The sequence below is a fragment of the Bos taurus genome, chromosome 19 (assembly GCF_002263795.3).
Source record: "Bos taurus isolate L1 Dominette 01449 registration number 42190680 breed Hereford chromosome 19, ARS-UCD2.0, whole genome shotgun sequence".
Classification (NCBI taxonomy): domain Eukaryota; kingdom Metazoa; phylum Chordata; class Mammalia; order Artiodactyla; family Bovidae; genus Bos; species Bos taurus.
Genome location: NC_037346.1, coordinates 7,321,539 through 7,337,572, shown reverse-complemented (window position 1 = coordinate 7,337,572; position 16,034 = coordinate 7,321,539). Strand labels below are relative to the sequence as shown.

General features: G+C 46.4%; 1 long non-coding RNA gene across 2 annotated transcripts; it reads left to right on the top strand.

The window, feature by feature from the left end:
- Positions 1-423: 423 nt before the first annotated feature.
- On the top strand, positions 424-15,649 carry LOC112442595 (uncharacterized). 2 transcript variants are annotated; one of them, XR_003030758.2, is made up of 4 exons: positions 424-707; positions 2,017-2,129; positions 3,245-3,772; positions 6,686-9,661. It is a non-coding gene; the product is annotated as an uncharacterized lncRNA (long non-coding RNA). The 2 variants fall into 2 exon arrangements; XR_009491626.1 differs by lacking the exons at positions 3,245-3,772; positions 6,686-9,661 and adding exons at positions 13,960-14,089; positions 14,479-15,649 and having other exon boundaries at positions 429-707.
- Positions 15,650-16,034: the final 385 nt, after the last annotated feature.

Genomic DNA, 16,034 nt, shown 5'->3' with positions numbered 1-16,034 from the left:
ACCACCCCTTTCCCTGTGAGGACGCCTGTCTCTATGTATCTCTGCTAAGTGTGGAGCACGGTGTCGAGCTTAACTTTCTGTAGTTTGCTTTGTATTTTGTTTCCATTTTTAAACAAATTTATAATTTTTACACATCTAGGACTAGAAGGTAAGCTTGGCCACAGTTTTATCTTTGTCATCTAGAATAGTGCCCACCACATAACAGGGGCTCAGTGAGCATTTGTTGAATGAACGAATAAACAATTAACCCTTGAACAATCTGTTGTTGGGATGGGAACCCTCTGTGTGGTCAAAAGTCTGCATATAACTTGTAGTTGGCTCTATGTAGCCATGGTGCCACGTGGAATGTGGATTTGACTACCAACAGGTCATGCTATACCATAATATTTACTATTGAAAGAAATTTGCCTATAAGTGGACCCATGCAGTTCAAACCAGTGTTGTCTGAGGGTCAACTGTACTTCCTCAAATAACATGTCCTTGGGAATGTCCCTGGCACATGTCCAGAAAATGGTAGCTAGTTTATCGCAATAAACTTGTTTTGCCAACCTCACTTCTCACAGTCCCAATTCAGTAGCTAGACTGTCCATTCTTCCCACTAAGTCCTGGGATCTTTAGGATATTTTACGTCTTCTTTCTGAATTTTGTAAGGGGTACTGCATGGAGTGGGCGTTCTGTCAATGCTGAGAGATTGGTTGGTGGGACAGGTATGTCTTGGGTACGTATGTGTTTGTGTGTGTGTGTGTGCAGGTAGGCATGGGCGTGGTTTTCTTGCAAGCCCCCATTCCCTGGAACTGACGATGTTTGCTGAAGTTAGTCAGAATGGCTGGGACTCAGGACTCTTGGGTCCTCTTCCTATGATTCATGGGCATTCTGGAGAAGTCTGTGAAGCCCTTAAACTACAGTGAGAGCTGGTATTTAAAAAAAGAGGATGACTTCGTTCCTCGTTCCCTTTTGTACATTTTTCCACTAGCACCACAAGCTCCTCCAGGAAATTTCAGATCTTTAACCATCTTTAGAAAAAGTCATTTTACTAGTAGTATTTATTTTGACTACTTTTTTTTTTAAAACTGTCTACTAACTGGGCGTTTGTTCATACCATTCATTCATTCATTGTTTTGACTTTCACTCTGTCCCTACTATGTGCCAAGCACTGGTCGGCACTGCAGAGGTGAGACACATCTTCCTTCACCTCCAAAGAAATCCCGGGGCTGGGAGACCAGCAAGGACCTGGGAGCGGAGATCTGGTAGAGATGTATGTGGGGTCAGGGAGGGAGAAGGTCAGGGAAGATTTCTAGATGAGAGTGTGCTCTCTGAATGAGAACCCACAAGGTGCCAGGAGTCATGCTCAGCACGTTGCAGACATTATCTCATCCGCTCCTCAGCCGTCTATGAGGTAAGCGCTCTTATCCCAGTGTTTGTGTGACCTTGAGTGAGTTCCTTAACCTCTCCAAGGCTCAGTTTCCTCATCTGTAGAGTGGGATGTGTAAAGTCTCAAAGAGTTGCGGTGGGAATTCTGTGTTTAAGATGATAGACAAGAACTCAGCCACGTGCTAAGTCGGAGTTACTAGGTGGCTCATAAGCCACCAACTGTGACTCTTACAGTGAGGAGATGAGGCCTGCAGAAGATGAATGACTTCCCTGAGCATCACGAGTAGCATTTGGTTCCTGTGCTTTTAAATACAAGCCCCGCCGTTATGTATGCATGTATAGAAGCTGGGAGTGGATTTGGAGAGTTTGTCCCGGATGGCAAGGTGTGTTATTGAAATATTTTCAGCAGGGTAGCCATCTCATACTTCCTACTCTGTAACCCCCTTCATAATAGCTATGGAAACCAGGACGCTGGTAGAAGATCGAGGATTGTCACTACAGAACTCCTGGCCGGCAAATGACAAAAGGAAGTCATTTTAATAGGAGGAGTCAGGGAGGGAAAGAAAAGAGGAGAAAAGAGAAATAAAAGCAATCCATCTCTGACTCAGCACCGCTAACTGAAATTATTTTTTATCCTCTGTACAGAGTCACCACCCAGCTCTTCCAGGAGCCACCTCCCGGGGCAGTCGTAAGGAGCCCTGATAAAGATTTATGTGGTTTGTTTTCTTTTCCTGAGCCTTTGAAGATCAGCGGAGGAGGTAATGTTTATGGTTGGTTGGTTAACCCTACAGCTCTCTGGGGTCTCCTTCTGTGAACCCCGGGCTGATTCTCAAGGCAGGAGACAGCAGGCCAGAGCTGCCCCATCTGGGGAACTGGCCTTCTAAAGGCCAGGGTTGGAGAGGATTTCAGACCCAATAGTTCTGGAGGCCTGACTTACCACAACAGCGTCAGCACTGCAGAACGCCCCCACTGTGTTCGGAAGAGAACCAATTCATCCCACAATTCATCTTGTGTCCACAGGGGAGTGGACACAAGAAAATCGTGTCAAGAGGAAAAAAAAGAGGTTGGGGTGATGCTTGTAAGGTTGGGTTCAGCAGGCCCTGAGGTGCTTGAGCCTGATCAGGTGGAGGTAGAATTGTCTAGAGTTCTTTCATGTCAGGAATGTTATAGGAAGATATGTATATATTTAAAAAATAAATGAATCTCTGCTTTATTTTTTTAAAACTCTAATATTTTCCTGGCACTGCTCTTTAGAATTACTTATTTGTCTGGGTGTCCTGAACTCCATTTCAGGACCCAGCTGAAAACCGTGGACAGCTGGAAGGAAGCAGATACCTTGGAGATCCAAGATGTTTGGTATTCCTTTCTGACCTCATTAAAACAAATGAATCTGCTTGTTTTCTTCACATGTTCCTCCACATCTTAGGATAGCTACTTCAAGAACATTGGAAAAACATGTCTTTTTTGGAATTATGTTGGGGAGGAGAGGGCTTCGGTTCTTTGACTCATCTGGGAAACTCTGGATTTCTAGCTCCAAATTTGTCATTTCTGGTCAGAAACCTAGGAATCAGCAGGGGATTCCTCCTCTGAGTAACAGTGGGCTTCATTTGAAGAAATGTATATCCATGTTCTCTCTCTTTTTTTTTTTTTTCTTTTTTTTTTTTTTCTTTCTTTAGTCAACAAACTGGCTGCAATCATCTGTTGATAATTTACTCAATAAATTTGTAAAGCATCTGTAAGATCCCTGCTGACCCATGACAGTCCTACCTAGTAAAGGTGGTCATTTCCCGCTTCACACGGGTGAGGAAGTTGGTGCACAGGGAGGCTGAATCACTGGGCTACATAGCATTTCTGATTCTTTTCATTCTTCCAGGTTGTCTCCCCCAGAATCTATAGTGGGGTGATCCTAAATGTGGAAGCCAGAGAGGCCGAGTTCAAATCCTGCATCTTCTTCACTCTGGTGGGGCCTTGGGCAGGTTCAAGCCTCAGTTGGTTCGTCTGTAAAATGGAGATCAAATCAACAATAACACCGTTGCCAGGGCTGTAGTGAGAATGGACACGGACAAGGGGTTCAGAACCCTCTACAATAGTTTCTCCACATGTGGGATGAATATTGGCATTATTAGGCCCAGGTCATGATCCATGCTCTGGTCCTGGGGCCTGAAAGGAATCTTTCTAGTTCACAGAGGAGCCTACCTAAGCCTTTGGAAAGTGTATATCCTGCCTTGGGTGCTGTGTTCTCCGTTCTGGGCAGAGGTGGCCTTGAGAGCAATCAGCTTCGGTTCCTCCACCAGGAGGTAGAAATATTTAACATAACAAGGTGACCTCATCAGGGGCGGACCAGATGCTATCATCCATAAACAGCCATTTATTCGTGCTGAGCAGGCCCCACACGCCACAGGTAAGCTGGGAAAGAGAGATGGAATTGTTCAGGTCTGCAGGAGTGGAGGTCGAACAGAAAGGCAACACAACCCTTACTCATAACTTCCAATTGCTGCAAGTGTGTGTGTGTGTGTGTGTTTAAAGCAGGTTAAACAGGTTTTCCATGGAAAGGTGTAGGACAGGCCGAAAGCAGGACAATGACATAATTTTCTTTTTCACGGAGTCATCTACCTCTCCCGTCTCTCAGTTCCGTCCCATCTTGACCCATCCTGTCCCCTGCTCCCCATTTCAGTCACCATCACTCCTCCTGCTTCCCATCCCAGGAGAAGCGTGTGAGGTTCCAGTTAGGCTGATTGAACTGCATAAAGGCACTCTCTTCCCAAACGAGCAAAAATATTCCCACTTAAAAACGTACATAAAATGTTTATGAAATGAGGGAGGAGATTCTGAAGTTATTGTAGGAGCTGGCGCAAGGCAGGGCCAGACGTGCGTTAGAGCACCTCTGATGGTTTTCTTCGCAATTGCCATTGAAAATATGTAGACACGCTCCTGCTCCCTCCCTGGAAGCCCCCCCACCCCCGCCCCCCGGCCCCACCCCTAGGCCCAGCTGCAAACGCACACAAGAGCTCGCATATATACACAGGCATGCTCCGACCCCAGTAATCCAGCCAAACACGGGGCTGTTCCTCACAGGCGGGAGCTTGTTGTTTTAGCCCGTTGTTTTCATTTCGGTGCACCTGCACCCCTTGCCTAAACCCCCTGCCACACTGCCCTTGCCTTGGCCAACAACACAGGGATGTGTGTTTCTGAATAAGCCACACATTATTCAATTCGGTTTCCCCAGGAATTCGGTAGGAAAACTGGATCCCAGTGAATTGGGCTTAATTGGATCCTTCAGGTCCTGAGCATGCTTCACCTGCCTTGAGCTTGTTCTGTGGACTCCCTCGTCCCCACTGACCTCTTCTTCCCCTCCATCCCCCGGGAGCTGCTCATGTGACATGGCAGAGGTCTCTATCCCAGGCAGGAGCAGGGCAAGGAGCTGGGGGCTATGTGGCTGGTAAGGAAAGCTTGGGCCGTCTGACATTCTGGTGGCTGAAGGGTGGGCGGAGAGGGTGGGCACCAGGCTCCAGGATGATGAAGAGCTATTCCATAATATTTGACTTCCAGCCACTACAGAATCCTATTTGCAAATGTTAAATAACCTAGCCAATATGGTACAAATTATCAATAGCAGCAGGGGGAATGTTGACTGCGGCAACTTGGGCTTTGAAGATATTTCTCTGTTCTGGGTGCAATCCAGGGCCAATGACGTCTTAAATCCAACTTCCACTTGATGGATCTCTGAATCATGGCAGAGATGGCATTGCACAAACAAAGCAAAGGCATCTTCCTGGTGGGGACAAGCCAATTTGGATCTAAATTAAGACCCAGAGGAAAACCATCCTAGAGTTGCCTTGCCACAGTATGAGGGTGGTGTCACTTTCTTAGCCAGAGAGAGGCATGAAGGTCAGGAAATCAATGGTGGCTTATTGGAATATGAAAGATAAAGATGAAAAAATGAAGAATCTGGGCTCTAAGCTCATCCTCAGGCGCCGAGCGTAGACATCACCTTTACAGTATCCCTGAGAGGTGGTGGCGGTCCTCCTGGTTGAACACAGGGAGCTCACTACTTCAGTGGTGGTACCATTCATTACACTCAGACAACTGGGATCATTGTGATTTTTTTTTTCTGTTAAAATTAAATTGGTCTCCGTGACAGATACATCTTGCTATTATGTTAGTTATCCAATGCGTAACACATTCCTCCAAAATTTAGCACCTAAAGACAACAAACATTCATTATCTCACAGGGTTTCTAAAGGTCAAGAATTTAGGAGAAGTTTAGCTATGTGGTTCTGGTTCAGAGCATTTCGTGACGTTGTGGCTAAGGCTGCAGTCAGGATTGTGGTCAACACAGCTTCTATTGGAGGCAGGCAGGCCTGCGTGCAGGTGGTTCCTCCCATGACTGTCTCGATTCCTCGCCAGGTGGGCCTCGCCACAGTGCTCCTCATAGAGCACCATAGTGCTCCTCCACGCATCTTCACGGCATGGCAGCTGACTTTCCCCTGAGCAAGAGGTCTGAGGGAGAGCAAGGAAGAATCTATATGCCTTTTATGACCCAGTCTCAGAAGTCACCCGCTGTTACTTCCTTCACATTCCATTAGAAGGGAGTCACTGAGTCCAGCTCACATTCAAAGGGAGGGAAATAAATTTCCACCTTTTTAAGGGAAGGCATTTGAAGAATTTGTGGATACATTTTTATATTACTACAGTTGTAATCCTCCTAAATGATACCACGGGAAATAAGCCTATTGAATTATTACGGTAGCCTTCCAGATATTTGACTGCACACTCCTGGCTAAATATCCTCAATTCTTTTATCTATTCCGTGCATGACTTGCTGTATATCCCCTACTTTTCTCATGTAGTGTGTCCATAAAGCTGAAACAGGGTACCTTGAATTGGGCAGAAGACCCAAAATATGAATACAGAAGACTACGTAATTGTTAGAACTCATTAGCCCATGCTTGGTACACATAATAGGCATTCAATTAATGTTTGCTACTGAAAGAATGAACACATGGATTACTATAGGATAGACTTATTTGTACTAAAATGGCTGAAGACTGCATTAGTTTACTCACGGGTGTGTGTGTGGGGTCCTTTTTCTTAACAGATTTTCATACTTTTGTTTAATTGGGAGTTTGTTAAGTAAAATGCTTAAATCAACTTTTCCCCAATCCTTTGCCCAGTTACAATTCTCCCATCTCGTCCTTGGATTTTTTTAAACGTAAATAATGGAACTTTAATCCCTACTAAGTGACATCTGCGGATCAAGCTTGTTCTGAACCATGAGCCTGTCACCAGTTCAGGTTGTCTCTCCTACGTTTAGGTGGCCCAAAGCTGCATAGAAACGTTGATTAACTACTGCTTCTTCAGGCTACCAACTTATTTCGTCTGTGGATATTTTCTCTGCCACCAGAGCTCCTGATTTCCGGTCTCTCCTTCTCACTGATCTCTGCATGAAATCAGCGCTCCAAAAAATGGCAAGCCACCCATAACTAACTTGTTCTAACTTCAGTTAATCCAAGCCATCCCCCACAGATGCGCCTCTCTCGGTAAAGACCTTTAGAAAGCGAGATTCCACTTCCTCCCACGGTCACCCGTTTCCAGAGTTCACCATCTGGAGTTTGGGGAGAAAAGAGTGGGGAGAATGATGCATTGGTAGAATAATTGGGGTGGAAAGGATTTATTCTTGGCCTTTTCAGCAGGGACCAAAGTCTTTTTTGATTTGAGTGGGTGGAGGGAGATGTGGGGGTGGGGAAGATGGGCCTCAACTAAAGTCTGAACATCCAGCAGAGATGGCCATTTGGAAAACCAAGGCAGAGTGAGGAGTGGAGGTATTCCACACAGATGTCAGTGTCTGGGGCCAATTAAGAGAGTGCATTTGGATAAAGTCAAAGACGTTAAGGGCAGGAATCTGAGTTTTCTTTGCTCAAATCAGACTTGGCAAAATTCTGGTCTTAGTTTATTTTTTCTTTTATCTTGATCTGCTTTATTATGGTTTTAAATTATAGAAATAATAGGTACTCTTTTTTTAACCAAGTCAGATAATTCTGAAGTGTGCAAAAATGTTAATAATCTCCCGCTTCCCTCTTCTAGTCCAAAGTCAGAGGTTACAATTTATGTTTCTCCGCATATATATGTATCACATATGCATTAATAGAATTTAAAAAATTACTTACAGCAGGCTGGGTCATAAAATACAGTTTACACTTTCACTCTCCTTCCCTTCCCTCCCCTTCATCTTTTTTTTTTTTTTTCTTCCCCCTTCTCAACCCACCGTGGATATTTACAGGTCAATATAAGTGGCTCTTATTCTTGATAACAGCGCTGTGTGTGCCACCTCAATCGTGTCTAACTCTGTGCAGCCCCATGGACTGTGGCCTGCCGGTCTCCGTCATCTATGGGATTTTCCAGGCAGAAAGCTGGAGTGGGTTGTCATTTCCTCCTCCGGGGGATCTTCCTGAGCCTGGGGTGGAATCTGTGCCTCCTGCGTTGGCAGGTGGATTCTTTACCCTGAGCCACCTGGGAATCTCATAGCAACACTAGAGAAGCAGCATAGTTTGTCCAACGTTTCCCTGTTCACTGGCACTCAGGTTGCTTCTAGTTAGTTTTGCCACGAACAGCAAAGCTGCATTAAGCATCCTGCACAAATATTCTTATCTACTGATGCTTTTGATCACTATTGAGATTTCCCAAGGTGGGATTTTGGTTTTATTCGGTACCATGTCTTATATTCTTTTATGCTGATTAATGGTACAATAAACAATGTACTGTTTTCTCTACCTTAAAGCAACTCTCTAAACCATTTATTTTATTTTATATATGCAGTAGCCAGTTTCTCAAAGTGGCAGTGTGACTGAAGGAAAACCCAGGAAAATGCATCTACTCGTTGTCTAAGTTGGGATCTACGCTAAGTCACTTCAGTCGTGTCCGACTCTGTGTGACCCCATAGACGGCAGCCCACCAGGCTCCCCCGTCCCTGGGATTCTCCAGGCAAGAACACTGGAGTGGGTTGCCATTTCCTTCTCCAATGCATGAAAGTGAAAAGTGAAAGTGAAGTCGCTCAGTCGTGTCCGACTCTTTGCGACCCCATGGACTGCAGCCTACCAGGCTCCTCCATCCATGGGATTTTCCAAGCAAGAGTACTGGAGTGGGGTGCCATCGCCTTCTCTGAAGTTGGGATCCAGGGTAGGCTGATTTCTATAGACCCAGTTTTGAAGTGCATCCATGTGTGCCAGTGAGTGTAGATGTGAAGGTGTGTGTTATGGTTTAAATGACTTAGCTGGAATGCAAGGAGTGAGCATGTCTAAATAGCATTTCATGTTAAATAAAATAAAGGGATTGTAATACTCAAGTGTGATGTACTAGACAGAGCATAGCATTTAAAGTCAGAAGACCTAGGTCTACATTTTCTGGTTCTCTGCTTACTGGCTATATATATTCTCTTAGACTTGATATCTTCATGAGGAAAATGGGCATCATCTCAGTGACCACCTTGCAGGTTGTAAGAATTAAAAGAGAGACCACAATGTAAGCCATTCAGCCCTACGTGTGTGCATGCATGCTACTTTGCTTCAGCTGTGTCCCACTCTTTGGGATGCTATGGACTGTAGCCCTCCAGGCTCCTCTTTTCAAGGCATTCTCCAGGAAAGAGTACTGGAGTGGGTTGCCATGCCTTTCTCCAGGGGATTGTCCTGACCGAGGGATTGAACCTACGGTTCTTATGTCTCTTGCATTGGAAGGCTGGTTCTTTAGCATTAGCTCCACCTGGGAAGCCCATACAGCCCTACACATGTGATTTAAATGCATTTAATGGAGAAGGCAATGGCACCCCACTCCAGTACTCTTGCCTGGAAACTCCCATGGATGGAGGAGCCTGGTAGGCTGCAGTCCATGGGGTCGCCAAGAGTCGGACACGACTGAGCGACTTCACTTTCACTTTTCACTTTCATGCATTTGAGAAGGAAATGGCAACCCACTCCAGTGTTCTTGCCTGGAGAATCCCAGGGACGGAGGAGCCCCGTAGGTGACCGTCTATGGGGTCGCACGGAGTTGGACACGACTGAAGTGACTTAGCAGCAGCAGCAGCAATGCAATCAAAACACTCTAGGGGAAGATGCTTTTTTTTTTTTTTTTAACAAACAACAAACACATAAAGTCAGAAGGGGCCACAGGGACCTTAGGAATCTTCCAGAAACTCAGGAGTGTACCTGAGATCCCAATGGCACCCAAAGCCTAGAAAAGGTTTGGCTGGGTTGAGTGGAAGATATCATAAGCTTACAATCAATAGTGTGTTTCAAAATAGTCATGCAAAAAAAAAAAAAAAAAAAAAAGGCTGCTTTGGCATTTTCTGCATTTGAGGTCCCAGATTTTACCTGGCTGACAGGATTACTTTTGGAGAGCTGTCTGGTTTGGGATATAAAGATTCTTTCTAATAGACTAAAGCTGTTGCTTGCAGTCCTGTACCAAGAAGCCCATGGATAATTCTCAGGCTTCTCGAATTGACAGGAGGATTCTTTACCACTTTCATTAAGGCAACCAACGCAGTGATATGCCTGGGGCTGTCCTCAGTCCTGGGCACGATTAGATAGCCTTGCTCTCGTTGCTGGATCCCTTGCTCTGGGGAAGCCAGGCATCATGCCATGAGGATACTCAAGCAGCCCTATGGAGAGAGATACTTAGTGAAGAGCTGAGACCTCCTACATCTTGATCTTCATTCTTGAATGGCTAAAACTGCTTAAAGAAAAGAAAATATGTCACGATCACAAAAGTTGCCTTCCATCCCTTACTCCCTGGGGGGTTATTCTTGGTTCTTTAAGACTGAGATTCTCAAATGTTGCTCTTATGAAATATTGGTGTTCTGTGAACTAGAATGAGGAGTTTTCCATTAAACTTAAACAAGAGCTTCTTTTTTTCAAATATCAGAAATGAAAAAATTAAAACAGCAGTAGAATTTTATCAATTTTCAATCCTCCATCCAAATATGACATCACTTATGATTATAAGTGATAATATATATTAACACTATAACCTTACGATTTTTAAATATAAATAAAATTATATTTAAAATTACAATTTCATGTGTGACTATCATGGTATGTCATAGAGGGTTGTTACTTCCAGTGGGCTTCATGATATAGAATTAAGTTTAGGGCCATTTTTAAAGAATTATTTTAATGGAATATTATATAGGAACTCTTCAGAAAGTTATGGGAAGGGGGCTCATTTGTTCTAGTTTTCCAGAGACAGTCCCTGGTAAGCCAGTGTCCTAGGCTCTGTCCAGTTAGCATCCACTCTTACTGTCAAAAGTGTTCTGATTTTTATGACAAATTATGTTTTCATCCTAGTTATGGGGGAGAGGTCTTCCAGAAACCCAGTAGGAGGGAATTTTTTGTTATTGTTGGCTAGCTTTTGTTAGACGGAGAAGGCAATGGCACCCCACTCCAGTACTCTTGCCTGGAAAATCCCATGGACGGAGGAGCCTGGTAGGCTGCAGTCCATGGGGTCGCTAGGAGTCGGACACGACTGAGCGACTTCACTTTCACTTTTCACTTTCCTGCACTGGAGAAGGAAATGGCAACCCACTCCAGTGTTCTTGCCTGGAGAATCTCAGGGACGGGAGAGTCTGGTGGGCTTCCGTCTATGGGGTCGCACAGAGTCGGACACGACTGAAGTGACTTAGCAGCAGCAGCAGCTTTTGTTAGATAGATGCCAGGCATTGATTTTTCCACATTTAATGCATTTTCTCAATTAACCCTAAGGATCATTAGAGGTATTAGAGGTAATCCAAGTCCCAGAGAGATTAAATAATTTGTGCACATTCAAAAAGCAACCAAGTGGCAGAGTCAGGATTAGAACCCACGTCCGGCAAATCCCAAAACCTGTGCGCTTAGCTGATGCATACTTGTTTTCATCCTCTGTATTAGCAAGTGGTCTGAGATGTTGGACTTCAGTCCCAGCTGCCTGAAATCCTCAACAATGCCAGCGAAGCAGATGAAACCTCAAGTGGCCAGTGGGGCTTCCTTCTGGGGGAACTCTGTTCCCTGGGTAGGGAAAATAAGGTGTGTGTACTTATCTGAGTATTTCTGATAACCCCAAGGGACACCCTGTCCATTCCTCATTAGTAGAGCTGCCTGTTTACAGCCAGGCTGAGATTTTTTTTTTCCCAAATTAAAGTATAACGAATTCGCTAAGACTTCATTCCATGTTGCCCTGCCAGTTGGATGTTTTGGGGGCAGATAGAATGCAGAAGTGTGAGTCCAGCGGCCTGCCCTAGGGTGAGATGAGAAAAGAGCTGAACTGTGTGCGTCCTAGCAGCCGGGAGCTCTCCCTCTGCTGTGGCCTGTTCTGGGACTGTGGGCCAAAGGAGCTTTGGAATTGCTTTAGACCTGCCTCTGTGCCTTTAGCTGTCCGGGTAAAAACATCACCTCTCTGGAGGCCTGTGCTGGAGCACAAACCCATGTATTGTCTGGCCCCTGGCAGGCTGGTCTGTGGAGGGGACACTCTAAGAGCTCTATTTTAATCTTTTGGAGCTGGGCCAGGGTAGGAATTCAGCTGCCAGCACCAGGCTCCCCACCCCCACCCTCTCCCCCTCGCCCCCATACTGCTACCCCTCCTCCTGGTTTCATTTGCTCTGACCTCCCATCATGAGAGGTGCTGGTGTTCTTTTTTTCTCCCTTTCTCTTTTCTAAACTACCAGGGCTCTTTCATTGATTTGACCTCCCAAAGTGAGGCAGACCAGGGCTCCTCAGTGGGCTACTCGGGGCTCAGAGCTGGCATGGAGCCAGCCCTTGAATCCCGAGATTTACCTCCAGATGTGTGTGCCTCTGTGCTGGTGTGGATGGGTGTGTGTGTGTTGCGTGTGTGGGGTGGGATCTGAGAGTGCTGGTGCGTCTGTGTGTGTTTTTGTATCTCTGTGAGTCTTCTCTCCAGATGAAGAGAATGTATCGGGCGGGGAAACTGAGGAAAAGATGGCAGGGAGAGTCAGGGGTGGCCCGCAAGCCCACTCTTCTCCCACCGCCTAAGTCCTTCCCCGGTTGTCTCTCTAGGTGTGTCTTCTTGTCCCTCCCCGGCCTTTTCTGGGTAGGAATGAATGAGCCTTGTAGCCAGATCACATGGCATAGCCAGCAGGGGACTCCTTGAATTCTGGCCTCGGCCACTGGCTGGCTGGGTGATGTCAGGCATGTGATTCCCCTTATCCTGAGCCTCAGTTTGCCAACCTGGAAAATGTGGAGGATACCACTACCAACTTTCACAGAAGGTGGGGACCCGATGATTCGCTGGCACTCCAAAGGTGGCCTGTAATGCCAGTTCCTTCCCAGCCTACCTGGCCTTTCCCAGGAATAAGTCCGAAAGCACCAGCGGGGCTGGGGCCCTGACCCCAGTGAAGAGGCGGCCCAGCTGGGAAGGAGGGGCCGTGTTCTTCCTGCAGGAGTGGGAGGGGGCGGAGGGTGGGGCCCTGGCTCTCCCCCCGGAATCTCCCACCTTCCCTCACCCCCATGCTGCGGGCCTCTGCCAGTGATGTGCATTTTCCCCTCTGCACCGGCCTCCCAAACTGACTCACTACCTCGACAGGGTAGCAACTTCCAAAACAAAACTTTTTCAACCAAGGAAAATATAACTGTGAAGAGGAAAACATTTCAGTATCAAGCCTCCTGGGACCCGAGGAAATGTTCTGAACGTTTGTCAGGGAACCGTGCTGTCCTGACCTCACAGGCTTTGCTGAGGATGGCAGGAGGACAATGGCTGGCACCTGGCACCAGCCAGGCCGAATGACCCATGCGGGGGCTGGGCTGGGGCTCGAGTTGCCCCGGACTCGAAAGAATCAAGTGTGTGTCTACCATCGTGCCTCAAAGCAGGCCCCACCATGGCAGGACAAACATCCCGCAGGACAGGGGCCTTGAGCTGTCCCATGCCAATCCTTCCACTTCCCTTCCAGCCCAAAGGAGATGCCCACGGCAGGCGTGCTGTCTGGCAGAAGGCCTGCTTGCTTCCCTCCTGGGTTCTGGGAAATGGCTGATGGAGAACATTCCACACTTTATAATAGTGCCCCCTGGAGTTGTGCAGTGCCTTGACCCTTTCCAGGACACTCCAGGGAAGGGATGTTAGGGCAGGGGTTGGGCAGGATCTAAGAGAACAGCTGGTGAATGGTGCTGATGCCAAGTCAGGATGCCAGGGCAACTCCAAGGGCTATTCCAGACCCTATCCACTGTAACTCCACAATGGTCTGGATGATCAGGGAAAGGGAAACGGAAATAAGCAAAGCTGTTTTCTGAGAGGGACTGGGGTCAGAGTGGAGCAGAAGGAGGAACTTGGGGGGGCAGGTATTGGAACGGGATGTTGAGCAGGAATCACTCAGCTGTTTTCCTTCCCCACTCTGCTCTGGGATAGACTCATCGTCGTGTCTACTATCCTCACCCACGTGCTCTTCCCCAAAGAGCAAAGGCAGCACCTTATAAACTTATAAACAAAACAGAGATGCTCAGAGAGGAATCATGACTCATCTCTGATATGTCCCCACTGTGAGTATTTTTTTATTTGAAATTTAAAAATTTTGTATTTGACCAATTTATATTTTTTTATACAACTTTATTTATTTAGCCTTTCCTGTGGCGAGTCTCCGTTGCTGCATGGGCTTTTCTCTAGTTGCGGCGCGGGGTCTACTCCCTATTTGTGATGCACAGACGTCTCATTGAGCTGTCTTCTTTTGTTGAGGAGCACTGGATCTCGGGTAAGTGGCTTCAGCAGTTGTGGCTTCTGAGCTCTAGGGCACAGGTTCAATAGCTGTGTGGATGGGCTTAGTTGCTTCTCGGCATATGGGATCTTCCTGGATCAGACATCGAACCTGCGTCTCCTGCATTGGCAGGTGGATACTTTACCACCGAGCCCCTCATGAGTATTTGAAATTTCAAAGCTGAAAACGATCCTGCGCATTTGATAGATGTCTTCATCTGTAAGTTCAGAGAGGAAAAGTGTCTGGCTTGTAGTCACAGAGTGCCTGGCCCTGAGCTAAAACATGTGCCTCCCGGGAAAGGGTCTGTGTGCTTTGCTATCTGACTCAGCTTCCTTTGTGGTCACTATCTTGGTTCATAATGTCCTCTGTGTGTCTGTCCACACAAGGTGTCTGTTCCAGAGACAGAGAGCTTCCGGTGGCCAATTCAGGCACTGTCCTTCCTTTCTCATAAGACCTAAGTCTACGGCATGGAGCATGCTGGAGAGTCAGGAGTCTTGGGCCCTGGATTTCACTTCATTGAGCCTCAAGTTCCTTATTTGCAAAATGGAGATAAAAGTTCTTGCTGTGATCACTTCACAGGGAGGTTTGTCAATCTCAAATAAAAAGGTGCTTGTGAAAGTCTTTTATAAATATATTGGAGAGTGCAGTTACCAAAAGCTTGGTGGGATAAGTGGTGTGGGCAAAAACGGCCTTTCGGGCATTGGGACAATACTTTTGCAGGTTTTCTGGGTGCTCCGAGGGTGCAGCTGGGATAGGTGACCAGCATGTATCCATCTCCACTGGACAGGATGCTGGGCTCTTGGATCCAATGGGCCGTCTGGACGGCAACGTTTCCCACCGACTTCCTTCAGGAGGCTGACCTCAATCAAAGCACTCTGGAGGTGGCACGTGGAGTTCGTGGTAGAGTTTTTCAGGAAACCCATTCAATGCAGCCTGAAGGAGCGTCCTCTGATCCATTATAGAGAGCCGCAGGCTGGTAAGCATTTGGAAAAGTCCTGGAGTTAATTTCTCTGTGGAGAAGTTAAGCAAACTATGACAATTAACCTGATTTTCAGTGGATCGCTTCATCAGTTTATCACCCATTTAACAAGTCTTTGTACCAGGAGCTACGAAATGTGCTGGGGAGATGAAGATTAAAAAAAGAAAAACCAAACAAAGCCAGGCAATTGCCAAGGGGGAAGGGAGTAGGAGAGGGAAGGACTGGGAGTTTGGGACTAGCAGATGCGACTATTACATATAGAATGGATGAACAAGGTCCTGTTATATAGCACAGGAAACTATATTCAATATCCTGTAATAAACCATAACGGGAAAAAAATAGGCAGTTAGAGATCTGATCTAGTCTAGTATAGACTAGTCTAGTATCCTGATCCAGTCTAGGGTACTGCTGGGGCCTAGCTTCCTCTAGTCTGTGTCTAACGCCAGTCCCTTCTGTGGCAAAATAACAGTACAATGATTGACGGAAGAGGGACTATATGATAGAATAAGGATTATTATTATTATTAGTAGTAGTAGTATAGACAGCATAAGAAGCATTATGCAAACGTGAGTGTGCCATGTGCTACCTGAAGAAGAAAATGCATTTGCACAGTCAAGGAATCATTGCAAAAATCTAACTTACTTGACAGATAATACTGGTTGAGAGAATTTCCTGGTGAGTGTTTTTCCTTGCCTGGCAGTCACTGTAAATCAATAAGAAACTCCTGGTTTCAGTTCAGTTCAGTCGCTCAGTCATGTCCGACTCCCTGCGACCCCATGAATCGCAGCACGCCAGGCCTCCCTGTCTATCACCAACTCCCGGAGTTCACTCAGACTCATGTCTATCGAGTCAATGATGCCATCCAGCCATCTTATCCTCTGTCATCCCCTTTTCCTCCTGCCCCCAGTCCCTCCCAGCATCAGAGTCTTTAATTCTCTAACATAATATTCAAAAATTTTTCTG